The sequence below is a fragment of the Epinephelus moara genome, chromosome 19 (assembly GCF_006386435.1).
Source record: "Epinephelus moara isolate mb chromosome 19, YSFRI_EMoa_1.0, whole genome shotgun sequence".
NCBI classification, from domain to species: domain Eukaryota; kingdom Metazoa; phylum Chordata; class Actinopteri; order Perciformes; family Serranidae; genus Epinephelus; species Epinephelus moara.
Window position 1 is genome coordinate 35,187,151 of NC_065524.1, and position 16,229 is coordinate 35,203,379.

At 42.0% G+C, this 16,229-nt stretch overlaps 1 protein-coding gene across 1 annotated transcript in view; it reads left to right on the plus strand.

Annotated features, from left to right (window-relative positions):
* The first annotated feature begins 313 nt into the window (after positions 1 to 313).
* Positions 314 to 16,229, plus strand: part of LOC126406606 (equilibrative nucleoside transporter 1-like) — a 48,222-nt gene continuing 32,306 nt past the window's right edge. Inside the window, exon 1 of the mRNA XM_050070984.1 lies at positions 314 to 337. The gene's annotated coding sequence lies outside the window, so the exon portion shown is untranslated. The remainder of the gene's footprint in view (positions 338 to 16,229) is intronic.

The window sequence follows — 16,229 nt, forward strand, 5'->3', positions numbered from 1 at the left end:
TAACAGCAGCTCAGCAGTAGAAGTGGTGTTACAAAGCCATTAACTCTCTCTGACCCAGTATCTGGCTCCGGACTCTGACGCATGTTGTAAAGGGATCATAATCTGTCGGTTCATTTGTAAAAATCCCAAAGTAACCAGCTGGCCTGCTATTTGTCGGATGCGGACCAGTCAGAGACCCCCCTGCCTCCCCCCTGCAGCCCGGCTCTGTGTGCCAGCTGCATGACTGCGGAGCGTTGAGTTGACTGAGTTGAATGAGACGCGACAAAGACAGAAGAATGAATGCAGGAAGGTTGTTGCCTACGAAGCGACGTGTTGCTCACCTGCCAGTTGCATGAGGGTAAGTGTGTGCTTGTCATGGGTCGGGATAGAAAGTAAAGGACGGTGTTCAGACTGCTGACACCACCTGCCAAAAATACTGAGCCCGGTGGGGGAGGCGGGGAGCGGGGAGTGTATGGGATGTCCACAAAGTGCACGTTGCTGTTCTCTGCTGAGCTAATGCAGATGTTTAGTTTAGAGCCGATTCTGACACGGTGACAAGGTCAAATGGTCACAAAGTCGCAGTGCGCTGCTTGGACGTGACGAGCGCATCACGTCTCCAACAGCGCGTAGTGCTGAAGGTGCACCAGCTGATGTGAGACCAAGGGCATCAGCTGATAGCTACACCTGATATGTGATATCAGACCGTCTACATGCATGTACGCTGCAGCTTTTATGGTCTATATTAAGACCTGGAATATCTATCTCTCTGTCAATAATCCAGCCTGCATGTTGTGATAGCTGCAGAGGAAGTTGAAAGCCGACCTCGCTTTGGACTCAAAGTTGTTGTAGGACAGAGGTTGAGACTTGTGCACAGTCTGAGTTGAGGCATCACAGCAGGTGACAGTGTGAGAAAATGGATCCTCCTCACACACACACTCACACACACCTCACAGCGGGGGGCAGCATGAAAGAGCTCCGAGAATAGACCCCATTGAGCTAAAAACCACTACTGTACCATGTAAACACTTGGTACTATGTTGTACCGAGATACACACACAAACACGCACAGTTTCAAACCCCTCTCTCCTCAGTGTGCTTGATACAATGTTGGTGGAGTGTGTTTGATAACTTTGAAGCTGTTTGCTTATCAGCGTCTCCTGGGGCTTTGAGAAAGCTGCTATTCTCACAGTGATAAGGTGTTCTGTTGATGTCAGTCTAAACATGCTGCGAGCAGCGCTGGGCACGTAAAGAGGAGAAAGTTCAAGATGCTCAGCTCAGGTTGCTGAAACATTGTTAGAGGAAAGAGGATGATTTTAATTACTGGTTAAAGGTCCAGTATGTAGGATTTAGGAGCATCTAATGGCAAAAATGGTAGCCTATATTATATTCATAACTATGTTTTCATCAGTGAAGAGGGAGCAGAGCCGGAGGGCAAAGCTTTCGTTTTCCAACCCCTCTCCTGTGGTCATGGGCACTAGGTGGTGACCTGAAGAATGAGATCGCGGATACAAGTGGCTGAAATGAGTTTCCTCCGTGGGGTGTCTGGGCTCAGCCTTAGAGATAGGGGAAGGAGCTCGGACATCCGGAGGGAGCTCGGAGTAGAGCCGCTGCTCCTTCTGGTCGAAATGGGCCAGTTGAGGTGGTTCGGGCAGCTGATCAGGATCCCCCTGGGCGCCTCCCGTTAGAGGTGATGCGCCACTGGTAGGAGGCCCCGGGGCAGACCCAGAACATGCTGGAGGGATTACATATCTCATCTGGCCTGGGAATGCCTTGGGGTCCCCAGGAGGAGCTGGAAAGCGTTGCTGGGGAGAGGGACATCTGGGGTGCTTTGCTCGTCCTGCTGCCCCTGTGACCAGGCCCCGCATAAGCGAATGAAAATGGATGGAGGGATGGATGGAGGGATGGATGGAGGGATGGATGGCATTCATTAGTTCATAATCATCTTAAAATGAGAACCAGGTTTTCATGACTTTAGAGTGAACCATTTATATCTTCATATGCAGCGGGTCCTGGCCCACTGAGTTCGCCATGTTGTTCTACAGTACCCCTGAACCAGGCCCCCAGGAACGCTGCTCAGCCTTGCTTCCAATTTTTCCAGTGGCCACTCATTGTATTGCAGAGAGAAAATCTCTCCTGGCCCAAAAGCATTTTCTCCATTGACCACCATTATAAAAGAGATGTCTGTAAAACTGTTGACCTTGTTTTGCTGACAAGGTCAATTATGTTTCTTTCTATTATGAGTTTTTGATTCATAAAGGTTTTATATCTTTCCTCAAGTGCTGGCTGGGCGGAAACTCACAGGCAGGCCCAGCATGAGCAACACTGTGCATATTCAGTGGACTTCATACTGTGAAATTAAACCTGGAAGCTAGAAGCTTTTTTTTGGCATACGCGCCAGGTGAGCAATTCCAGTGGAGTGAATAGATACCATCTTGGCATCGGGTATCTAGTTATTATTATACAGATGCACAAACCAGACACTGGCTCCAGATAGGCATCATGGTCTCACTCCAAAGTCGTTGAAATCTGGAGCTTGGGCAGTGACTTCCAGCATCACACACTGACTAAAATAACTGTACTTTCACATCAGCATGAGACACAACTGGTTGCCATATTTTAATGGTGGGCGGCAGGGGTGGTGGATGGGTCCAACAACCACCAACTTTTACCCGGGAGGCTGGTGTTCACTTCCTGTAAGATTGTAAAGCCAAACCCTGCTCTTTATTCCTAAACCCAACCACGTGCATGTGTTGGCAAAATGTAACCACGTGCATTTGTTGTTGAAGGAAAAAAAAAAAGTCAGCGGTGTTGTATTGACGTGGTGCTTTTATTTTGAAAGAGACTGTATGCAAGCATTTCCTGTGAAAACAGAAGTGTATTTTGGAAGAAGACAATGCACGTAACAGGCAGAAGTTGACATGGCGTCCCAGAACGTCAACAGCCACCCAGGGTGCCTTGCTTGTTACCTAATTTTTTGTTGAAGGAAAACTGCAAGACAAGCTTGGGCTTTAGAAATCTGTGATGAGCATTTGTTTAAATTTTCTGACACTTTATTGACTAAACAATCAAAGATGCACTTCAGCAATTTTGTTTGCACATCGATAAAGTAGGTGGGGAGACTCATAAGAGAAAAATGGTCAAAGCTGAAGCAGCAGAGGCCAGTGCATCCTGATTTTTAGACCCCTATATTGACCTACATTTCCCATAATGCAACAAACTAGCATCTTTTTATTAGGTCCCTCCTGACGAGTGTGTCCACATCTTACAACCTCTAAACCTCTAATTTGTGTTGAGACTTTTGTTATACATTTAAAGTGTCAAGCCCAAAACCCATATCCAGCCTAATGACATCACTATGACATAATCAAGGGTTATTTTCTCAGACTTGACAAAGCTCCTCCAGAAGCATGAAGACATGACACAAATGTTTTCACAGGCTGATTGGCTCTCCTTGTTACTAGTTAACTGGCCTTTATGTTTAAAATTAGTAGAATAAAGGTCTCAATCTAGAGAGTAGTCACCGCCATGTTTCCTGATTGATCAAGATCAAGACACTGAATCTGCTCTCATCCTTTTAATCATCCTTCAGCTCCACCTCAACATTAAACCAGTCGTACTGTCCCTTTTTGCAGCTCTCTCAATCACCTGATGTCCTGCCAGGACCTGTGTCCCGAGACAACGAGACGACTATAATTAGAAAGGTCCATCTGAAAAACCAGACGGGGAAACGGCATATGAGTATGCTGCAGAGTAATATGATGCAGTCGAGTGAAACCAGGTGACCGAGACTGGATCATCAAAAGCGTCATTGTGTTCAAAACCAGATGCCCTCTGGCGCACAAGGTCATGAATACTGATGAGTCAGGGTGATAAACTGAGGGCAAGGCAAGAAAGTAGACAAGAGCAGAAACTGGAAAATGCCCTATGCAGGTTTGTAGAGCTCAAGAGGATACCTTCAGAGTGCTGTTTTGTCAGACCAAAAGTCCAAAAATATGCAGTTAACAATGATATAAAAGAGAAAGAAGTAGAAAATCATCACATTTTAGAATCTGGAACAAGCAAGCATTTGGCTTTTCTTTCAGTCATGCTTGCATCAAAGCTTTATGTTGGTCTGTTGGTCCATCACTGGCCTGTCCCAAAACCCGCACTTCCCCTAGAAATACCCACTTGCACTTGGTTATGCGCGTCCACGTTTAGGCTAGTGGTGTCCAAAAACAGAATTGAGGTAGTGAAAGTGGTTTCCAACACTTAAAACCCGCCCTAGATTCCAAGGGAACCCCAACCCACACTTTCAACGAAGTGGAAGATGAAATTTCCCGGAACACCTTGCGAAGTCAGCAACCTCAGCAAGTTTTGGAAAACAATTTGTTACTGTATGATCGGGATGTAGGTTATACAAACAACAGAGGGTTGGGCTAGCATAAACTCATCAGCATCAAAATATTTAAACAAATCGACTTACCCGAACAAAATCGATCAGAACTAGAAGACGTCGTAGGCGCCTCCTGTTTTCAGCATTTCTTCTCTGTAGATTCATCAGACAGAGAAGAATAAACATAGCACACGCCACAACACAAGCATTGGAGCTGGCATTTTCAAACCTGAATGACTACCACTATCTTGCGACGCTACTATGCGTGACGTATGCCTGCACATCGGCCACACCAATTTGCATGAAGTGGTGTCTCATTTCTTAGGGAAAGATCTCTACCCTAATATTTCTCACTTCCCTCATCAAGGGTTATCTCGCAAACAAGGGCACTCATACCAAGTGGAAGATTTAAGGGGTAGAAAGGGATTGGGCCGTAGTTCCAGACTGAAATATCTCACTAAATACCTTTGCACAAATATTCATGGTTCCCAGATGATGTATCTCAAAGACTCAAGTGATATGCCGGATTTTTCCTCCAACACCAACAGGAGGTTGACATTTGTGGTTTTGATAAAAATATCTCAGCAGCTGTTGAATGGTTGGATATGAAATGTGTTACAGACACATCCTGAAAAGTACTTGTAATAGTGCTGGTGATCCATTAACGTTTCCATGGGATCATATTTTCAGTTTTTCAGATGCCTTTCGTTAGTGTTTAAACCTTTGAACCTTGAGCAAAATTGGTGGGATTTCTTTCAAAAACATTGGAAGGTATTGAATAAGAAATGTCTCCAAAACTGCAAAAAATGATGGATTAAAAAAAATTATTTTGTTTTAAAATAGGGGTGAAAAATCTAGGGAAAAAACTGTATATATAATTATTAAAATTATTTTCTTATGTCACAGAATCATCTAATTTGCCTTTTTTTAATTTTCTGTTTTCACTGATTTCTTGCTAATTTTTTGGGGTCATTTCTTCTTTCGTTGCTCATTGCCTTCTTACCATGTCTTAAAAAGAAACCAAGCCAATTTGCTCACATTTCAAAGGGTTAAGAGAGCTCTGAAAGAAAATGCTGAGTTAAAAAAATCCCCCAGATAAAATACTTTGGGCCTATTTGCTGAGAAAATAGGTCGTCCCACCAGTCAGTTTAGTTTAAAGACGTTGGAATGTGCCTTCATTAACTTTCCATTAGCTCAGGATTGTTTTTACATCTTGAGTAAAACATCTTGTATACACACACAGACACACAGACACACAGACAGAGAGGAGACGACTTGAGTTCAGTTGGCTTTTATCAACACATTCTTACACTGGTTAACTTAATATTTCACAATAAAAGACCGTGGTGGCGTCATTATGTTTCTGCTTGAAGATCGAAAGGCTTACAAAACCATTTTTCATCAGGGGATGAGATTACATAACTGCACCACGTTGGTTTGGGGAAACTCCTAGGAACAATTTAAAACATATGTTAGCAATTTAAAATTTCACAGAACTTTGGAGGATCGCCACTTTCTGCCAGTGGCTTATTCCTGTTCACGTCCACAAAGGGAACTGCCCATACACAATTAAGTAAAGAGCTTTTTAAACACTTAGGAACAAAAACAAAGACGAAAACAACCGAGATCTCTGCTAATCCAAGTCGACCACATACCAAAGTGTCTAAAAAAAGAGTCTCTGACTGAAAGTTGAACGTCCGATTCTGTCTGCATGCATCTTTAAAATGTGTTGCTTTGTATGTGTAGAGCTTCTGTGGGAAAATGGTGGTTTAGGGTCACTGATGTTTGGTCCTGGTTGACTATGTTTACATGCACATTAATACTCTTCTAACATGACAATATTCAGACCTTAATATGTGTCTAAATATAGCATTTTCCGATTAACGTGTGGGATATGCTGATGATTCTGGTTTTGGGAGCATTCTTTGCACATCTATACATGACATTCACAATAAGCATCTCAACTGGGATTTGTATGTTTGTGACACAGGACCTCTTCCCTGTTTAAGGGCAGCTCTGTGCGATAAACCAACTCGCCAACGGTTTGCAAGGCTGTGGAGTAAAGATGCACGCTTTTGGATATGTGTGAACATCACAACACCAAGGAGGTAGTTGAAGGAATTAAAGAGGAAGGTAGTGTTCAGACAACTCTGCTACGGATGGAAACTTGGAATAGGAAAAATCCTGTTTTGATGCCAGTCTCAGATTCACTCGTTTGGTGTTTCGCCTCGCTATATTTGCATTTTTTTGGCACCTGCTGGTTGCAGCCTTTTTATAAAGTCCTCACCTGAGCACTGTGGGGCTACACACCCATAAACGTCCTGCATACAGACAAGATAAAAAGCAGATACGAGCAGTCTCTGCAGATAAATACACTGCCACACATTTCTAGTGGCTCATTACTTTTTTACGAGTCTGTACATCGTTTTTTGAGAAAATCCTGCATATTATATCTTTAATATTTTGAATATGTTGTGCGACACAGTCACTGATGGACAAGAACATCCATATTCAACAGTTTATTGCTAGTGTTTTAAGACTGTATGTTCTGTTTGAGGCCATGGAGGTCACATTTTGTCATCGAGATACTTCATGACTTTTCCTTATTTTATGAGAGTTGCTCATGAACATGATTTTGAGCTGAAGACATTAAGTCGTTAAGGCAACAACTGGTTTTCAGATGCTTCATATCTGTGACTGGTGTGGTCACAAATCTCAAATAATTCTACTGAGATTTCTGTTTCTGGAGTTTTAGAGTAAGACTATCCGTGTATTGCATACAGTATGGTTACAGTTATAGGGAAAGATCGTGGTTGAAGTTGATTAAAAAGACAAACAGGAACGATGCAAACTCAAGTCTCCTGCAGGAAACTCTGACGCACTACATGCCCATGCATCCACCACCCTGACCTCAACACTTACTTTCCACCTCGCCACATAAAGGTCACACTATTCCCAGGGCTGGAGCTGTGGTAACATTTTTGGCATAAGTCAACAAGATATGATTCTCTGTGTTCCTTCTCCTGGCTACGATTGTTGTCATGGTGCTGCCGAGGTCTTGTTTGGTGAAGATATTGTTGTATATGTAACTTCACCAACCTCTGATCTCGATGTGCGTTGGAGACATTTGCTGCTGAGTATATTTGAGTCGAGGTTAGAGTTTGAGATATGGAGCAATATATAACTGTGATTTTCTAACTAATATTGCGCGTGTTGACAGAGGTTTGTGGTGTTGCCTTTTGGGCAGCTCGGACTACGTGCCGCTGACTTTGGAGGGGTTTTCCAAAAAAAAGAAAACAAGGGTCAGGGAATATTTTGCAAACTGTAGGATTTGGATTAGAAAAATAAACAATGCTAAGACTGATTTTAAAAAATGATTTTATAAAACTAATTTTCCAGTCATGGTTGGAGGCACAGTAAGTGATTCAGGTGAGCATGGCCTAGATACTGAAGGAAGAATATTGCTGCAGTCCTTGGTGTATACAGAGTCAGCTGGCTGAGCTGGTTTATATCCCAGAGAGGGAATTTGTCTTAAAAACACAGGCACACATTCACACATTTTCTTTGAGGTTTGTGGTTTTGTTGATTCTTACTCAACCTGGCTAGACAGCTTTATACCACAACTTAACATCGGCACATTTTAGTCAGCTATAGCTCAGTTGTTGGAGGACAGAACAGACTTCAGTCTCTGCTATATTTAACACATGCCATTTAATTATTGTCTAACAGTTTTGTTTAGTCTTTGTTTCACACAGTGCAAGAGTAGAAAGAAAGAATAAGTGGGTAAATACATAAATAGATAAGAGGAAGGGATGTTAGAAATTGATAAAGTGAGAGTCACAGACAAAAAAAGAGTGAGAAAACAACATTGTCCTTAGTTTGACTGAAGGTTCTGAAAGTATTTCAGGGAAGGTCCCCACACCTGTTGTTGCTTTTGAGACTTTAAATGGCAAATATTGTCAAGGTTTAGACAGGACATAATGTCCCTCAGCCACTGAGCGTGAGTGGACGGGGCAGCATCTTTCCATTTTTAGGCCCAGACACACCAAACCACCTCTCGTCAACGTGTCTCAGCCTAAAAGTTGCACATGTGCACACCAAACCAATGGCCGACAAGCATGTATGCTCTGGGCCTGCATGAGAGGACATATGCCTCCACATGAGCAGATGGTGATAGTACGTAATCATTATCTAAAAAGGGAAACCGGAAAACCGTCTTGATGCTAGTTAGCCAGTTAGCATATTAACAACACAATCCAGTGTTGAAAGAACTGAGCACATTTACCGTGTGCCAGTGAACAGTAACCCAAACCATCACAGGTCAATGGCTAAAAGAAACAGTCCTACCTCATAAGTTTGTTTCGACCTCACTCCTTCTTGACTTTTTGTTTACATTCCTCACTTCCGTTTCTCTTCTCGTGCGCTGAGCTGAACTGCCAATCAGAGGGATTTCATTCACTGACGGGCTCCTATGTGCCGACGCCGATTCAACATGATGAATTGGTAGAAAAAAGACCAACTAACACCGACAAAGGCCAACGATGTGGGACACACTGATCTGATGAGGGCAGCAGACATTTACCAATGGCAGTGACTCGGCTTCGTGTGTCAGGGCCTTTAGTAACACTGCACGTCTGGCCCAAGGAGAGGCAAAGGACAGTGTGCAGTGTCCAGGTGCGCGTCTTCCTCTCCAGTGGTGCCAAAGGTCAGGGCCAGAGGTCCAAGTCAACATTTAGGATGAAAGGATGAGGGATAGTGTTTGGAAAATATCCCTCCAGTATTTTTCCGGAGTAGAACACAAACACAACATGTGGATAAGGGAGGCCTCACCTGTTTTACATTTGTCTCAGCAGGGATACCTATGTGGGTACATGCAAGATAGTTTGGCTTTGGACACAGCATGGATGGATTACTCAACCCAGGGCCCAGAGGGGCCAAAGGGTCAGGGTCTGCCCTGGTCATCAGCTGCAAAATGCCACACATATTAACGCATATCAACCAGGAAGAGATGCAAATGACCAAAAAGACAGAAAATTAACTCAAACATACATCATTCATTTTCTGGTTTTTGGATTGTCAGACAAATAAGAAACTTAAAGACTTACTTTAGTCTCTGGTAACTTGTAATTATCTTTGATTTAATCAAAAGCACACTGACTGAATTAGGGATAAATTGAGTCACTAGTCATTTACAAGAAGCCAGGTCTTTAATGATGCTCTGTGGAGTTTTTACTGGTAAGAAAATGTGTCTCACTATAATCCTAAGTGCATGTTGTGTAACCTTAAGGCATTACAAAAGTGTTGAATTCACTAACTAGTTTATAAAAAGCCTTTTATAAAACGCTCACATGCATTGTTAAATAAGCTTGCTGCTTTCTTTATTCTTAGACTCTAGCTGCTCACTGCACAACCCTTGATATATGTTAATATATTAATATAAATGCAATCTGCTGTACTATGTATGACACCACCCTCACACTTGTGCACGTGTGTCTTTGTGCTGGTTAAACATGAGAGTGCACACAATATGTTTGCTCTACAGCTCCACCAGTGTTTGAAATCTCCACAGTGGGCCTTTAATCTAAACTGACAGGTGTCACTCAAAGAAATGTCATGTAAACTAAACAGAAATACATTTAAGGAGGCTGCCTATAGTCAGGCTACTTAGTGTTATCAGTAAATGCCAAACACTTCAGGTCAATGTGTAAACTGAGGTTTCACCTTTTATTGTGTCGTATAACGACCCCCCGAGCCATGAGAGGACACAGCACGCAACTAAAAACAGCTGTGAGAATAAAACTATGTCTGAATTGCAGATACATGACTTTAAATACACATGTGAACTCTTTGTATACAAGAATTTAAAAGTATGTAATAGTAAAATGTCTTTATAGTAATATGGTAATACAGGCTGAACTATTAGGTCTGGAACTTAACCCTCTACTGATCTGTGTGTTTGGTTTTGTGTCCTGTCAGTTGTCGGGTCACGCATGTGGCAGATGCATCATATCTGTGTCACAGCAGTCTTCGTGCAGTGAAGGGATCTGGTGACAGCTTCTGAAATTACTCTATCTCAGCATATTAAAAAACACACACATGGACCTTTAGATACAGGATTTGTTTTAATGAGGGCACTTAAATAAGATAAGATAAGATACACCTGTAAATGTATGTAAAGTCCTGCACACACACACACACACACACACACACACACACACACACACACAGGTGTTTTCATATATGTTGGCTGATTAGCCCTCCACTCAGGACAGTGTGTACACACTGTGATTGACTGACGTATCCTTTACTCTCCTTTAGTGTTGTTGCACCTGTCAGAGAAGGACACCGTACACCTCTACTACTTTGAATAGTACATGGACTTTGGTGTCCTAATGTCATTTCTCGCAAAGCTCAATCAGAATGAATGAAAACATCTGTGGCTTTAAAGTTTTCGTTAGATTATTAGATTTTATTAAAGGAAGGGGAAATAATCCAACGCCTATTAATTAAAGAATGAATTTTACTTAAGTGAATTAAGGAAGCCTACTCAAGCTTCTTTAAACAGCAGTAGGAAGAGTAAAGGGCTGTATACACCAAGAACGATGACTATGACCATAACCATAGATATTATTTTAAAATTCTTTCTGACTCAAGTGGATGGCGGAGTCTACACCACAGCTTTAACGACAGCAGTGGTGAACAATATCATTGGGATCAATTTGAGAGCATTTAACAAATGGCTAGCTGATTTAACCTCTACTCATATGAAACCAGGGACAACAGCAGCATTGAACAAAGGTAATGGCACAAAATTCCGCTCTATTACAACTCACAAGATTCACCGTCAAAACAACTGTCTTATACTAAACACGTTTTCCAAACAAATACAACATGCTAACATTATTAGCACAAGCCTATGGCATTTTACATTGTATAAATTAGCCTAGGGAATAGCGGAGATTCTCTCTACTTTTATGAAGCCAGGATAAATCACACACAAGACTTATTATGCTATTTTAGTGGAGGCTTAATTGTCTTCACAATTTACTGTTTCTTATCTGTGAAAGTGAAGCAAATAAAAGCTTTGTTTCCACTGAGGGAAATGGTTGCAGCTTACAAACATAGACAGGAGGTCTGCGTCTTTCTGGGGAGGTGCATGTCAGGCTACGGCATAGGCTCTACGTCGACGCAGAGCCTACGCAGCAGGTACGGCGTCGATTCCACGCAGAAGTATAAGTCCCACTTTAGGGCTCCTCAGAATAGCATGCACTGGGGCCCATTGTACCTACCTCACGTCTCTGCTTTGACCGGAGGAGCAGAGGGAACTAACAGCTCTGTGAGAAAGGAGAGGAAATTCTTCCCGTTGTACCGCTCACATGCTCTGGTGTAAATGGCTGTTTACTTAAGAGCAGCTGAAAATCTTGCTTTTGCTGACCTCCAGCAGTTTAACTTCTTCTTTTTGTTCCCCTTCTTGCTGCAGTGATGCAGAAGTGTACTGCAGACTGTGTTGGTACATTGTGGAGAAGCACAAACTTAAGTTACTCTTTAACAGGTTGGTTCATCCAAAAGACAAAAGATTTGTCTTCCGTCTTCCCTCTGTTTCCATTGTGGTGCTTACATTGTTGTCGTGAAATTACAATAGAAATTCAGCAGGTTTTTGCATTAACAGTTTCCCCCTCACTCTAGGTAATCCACAGAATACACAACAGTTTTCATTGGAGCATCGAAGAATAATCCCTATAAAAATTACTGATAGTCATCTGGTGATAATTAAGGTCACCTTCAGAGAATTGTAGATATCACGCAATTTCTGTATACGTTGTCCTTAACAATAATAACCTTGAGTTTGTCTTTGAGGATCTGATGGCTTTAACAGATGGCCCCCAGGGTCCAGAGAGACAAACAAACAAAAGGAAAGTGCAGGACTAATGGGTTGGTATCAATAAGACTGGAAAATACAGCTGGTGCCATCTCACGCAACAATAGAGAGAGAACAATTGAGTAGTAGATTACGGGGAAACAGGATAACCACACCATAGAAAAAAATGGTAATGGCAGCGCTCCAAAATCTTAAAAAAATAAGGAGACCTTGCCCTCTGTTTGATTATTTACCATGTCAGGACAGACCAACAGGATGGCTGACAGCCCCTGATAAGATAAAACGAAGGGCCAGGATGAGGACTGATAAGGATGATATCTGCAAAGAGTCAAACAGGGAGACATCGCTGAGAAGAAGAGTAGATCTATAGATGGTCATGAGCTGACTGCAAAACACACACAGGAGCATAAGTATGTCAGCAGCTGAGAATGTCAGCGGGGAATTCAGATTTCCTAACAGATTCAACAGGTGACCTTATACATGTGGGGAACATACTGTACATGCACAAAGAAAACATATCTGATTGCATCTACACACATATACGTTCACACACTCACACACTCTAGCTGTAGGCCTATGGCAAATTTGTAGGGCACACATTGTGTGTACGGCAGTGGAATAAACACGTGAAACCCCTGAACGCCACACGTGTACCTGCTGGAAATGACCGCACGATTATGGAATTACTTTATACCAAGTTATTCTCAAGTTAAGACTGCTTCCACTTTTCTTTTGAGGGAAAGGACAAAGGTACTTTAAAGGCACTTACAAAAGTGATGCTTTCAGCAAAAACATGAACTATAATAACTTTTAAAATGAGAAGAGGGAAGTTTGACTAGTTTGACTATAGTATCGTTTGGCATCACACAGTCCAGTATTCCCAGTAATAACCATGCATGTGAAAACATTGTGCAGCAGAGTATCTGTAAAACTGCAATGCACTTTATGACTTTTTTTTTATTTAAAAAGTGCTTTACAGTGCATTTCAAAAACTGTGGAAACAATTTTAAAGGCCACAAGATGTTCGCACGTCCAGCTGTCCCAGATGTAGATGTTTTGTGAAATATCACTTGAGTTTTTGAACAGAAAATCCTGCACTCAAGAGCAGTGCCACAAGGGCCACAAGGTGAAATCACAGTGGCATAAAGAACTGTCCATTAACTGAATAACAACTGAAAATGATCATTAAAACTGTGTATGCAGCCACTTTTTGGTTAACCACAACAATATGCAACAAAGGCTCAGTGCTGCTTTAGTGCACTCTAAAAAACAAAATTTAATCAGTGTCTCAGACCTGCTCTCCTCTGTGTAAACAGCTTTTAATTCACCATTTAAGTGTGTAACAAAAGCCTGAATTTCAACTTGAAGATGTTTTAACACAGGAGCCAACAAAGCAGTTCCAACATTATATCAGTGGTAGTCAAGGATGCACCACAAACCAAACCAGTAAACAAGCAGAAAGAAAGAATTAAGTAAAGTGTTTCCTTAATCTCACTTACATCATTAAAGGATCCACCAACATATTAACCAAACTAAGTCCATATCTGCAGAGGCGCCAGGGGGGTTTTCTGGGTGGCAAGATTGGGCCAATGAAAATCTGTGGGTGGCACACCAAAACCAAAAACCACATCTATAGTGACTACCCCTATAGTTTGGCTGCTACTGGTTGCTAATTGGCTGAATTGTTCGGATGTGTGCTCTACATATGACTCAAACATATGACACCAACAATAACTGAGTACAGGTGAAAATGGCCATACCATTTTTTCCCTTGCTAAAATGTAGCCTAAATTTAGAGTGTTATTTATTCCCCTTCCCAACAAGCTAGCATGACATAGTTGATATCAATAGATGCCTTAGGTCAGTGGTTCCCAACTGGTCCGGCCACGGGGTCCAGATTCTTCCTAAATCATTTGCTACAGGTCCACACCGTTTAATACATTCAGCGTCATACTCAGGTTTGGCCATATCATTGAGCTGGTTTGCTGTCTCTGACAAGCAGCTGTCGATTGTCTCACTCATTCTACAGCAGGTATTGGCACTTTTAAAAAAAAGCTAAGCGTTAGAAATTCACCATACTTAAAATAAGGTGTGTTTTTTACAAACTTTACATATTCGCAAGTCACTTGTGGTCCATTCAGAATGGACCCACGACCCACCAGTTGGGAACCACTGCCTTAGGTTGTCTAGTTTCATAAGATACACTTAGCTTTGAAAATTAGCGCACCACAGCCTCTTAGGGAGATCCCCCACCCAGCCACCCCATGCGGTTACCGCTGCATATTAGAAGTGACATAATTGTTCTTTACAAACAACGGTGTGGGGGAAGTGACAGGCTGAAAGATGGTGTTTCAATATTAAGTTTAACAGGTATTTCATAGGAGCAGCAGGTTGGTTGTGGTAGTTCAAGGTAAACCTCAGCATGAAGACTTGTTGTTTGATAATATGTCTCAAAATTGCTAACAGGGCACGCATTAAAAGAAGTTAAATTAAAAATCAGAGACCCTGACTTCTTGATTAATGATGAAAAACACTTGATATCACTGACTGCGGTGTGGCCCAGAGGTTAAACACCCTTAAAGTTTCACCGCTTATAGGCTGCAGCGGGTCTCCACTCATGTGAATGTGGATTTAACCTTTAACATCTCGGTATTCGACCCGGTCATCACAATAACACATTAAATTCAAGCACAACAAGTGCAGGAATTTAGAAATGAGAGGAATGTACGCTCACACAATCCTCCTCCTCACAACAGAATCTGAACTTTGCATAATTCCCGTATTTTATAAGCATTCACTGGAGGAAGATTAAGACCTCACTGCCAAAATAATTGATGTGAACTCCTACTTCGCTCCGAGGCCTGTTTCATTTTCTCTCATTTACATCATATGAATGATCACTCTTGTTTGTCGTTGTTGAGATGAATAATGATGTTACTGATGGATGGGGAAAGACAATAGATGTTTATAAGCTTCATTCACCAAAGCAAGAACCTAAAAAAGTAGTGAGCAATGCATCTTACACTCATGGAGCGAGAACATTTCAGCTGCGAATTATAGGCTACTATATCTTAAATGTATTTGGCAACATGGCTTCATTTTTTAGATAAGTGTGCACTCAAAATTTAAGCCTATGTCAACATTAAGCACATACCAACTTATTGATGAATGAGGACAGAAAGGTTGAAAGGGTGAACAGAGTTAGTTTAACTGATAAAAGTCTGATGTTTTTGGGTGATTTATGGTTGCAAACCACCACAAGTGCAGAATTTTGGGTCTAATGCTGTTTTTAAAGTTGCTTGACTTCAACTAAAGAGGTGAGTCCTATAATGGACTGTCTCAAACTTAGCTCTTGTTCCTAAACGCACCCCTGGATTAAGAGGAATTCATTGCCTGAGTGGCTGCAGGTTAGTGGGTCATCCATCGTGACAGGGATTTCATAGAGCATGACCCTTGCAGACCACTCACACTCTGATGGGAATCTGAAGGTAGAGATGAGGAGGGATTTCACTCTCACAGACCTCCCTGAGGAGTTTTTTCTTTGTTTGCCAGTCTTCGCCGTTTCAGTCCCAAACCTTAATCCTCCGAAAACGGAGCCAGGCCTCGAAGTTCTTAATCCCAGATGGGATTTACTTTACTCCCTCTGTGTCTCCTGAGCCATTCAAAGGTTGAAGAGGCCATCCACTGAAATTCCTTTTTCCACCGCTGTCCTCTTAAATCTCAGTATGTGGTCAGAAAGCCACTTCCAGCCCATTCATGTCATGCCCTCCTCCTCTCCCCGAGCTCGCCTCTTATGCCACAGACTTCACACGATATTCTTGAATTAGACATGTATGATGTTTATTTGCTCATAAATGTGTGTTCTAAAAATGGCATGAGAAGGATCAGTGTGGGGTCAGCAGGAAGTGAAGGAGTTCATGACATAATATTTTCTGTTGACAATGGAAATTCACGCAACTATGCAACAAAAAGAAAGCCACTGAATGTTTCTCCAATTTA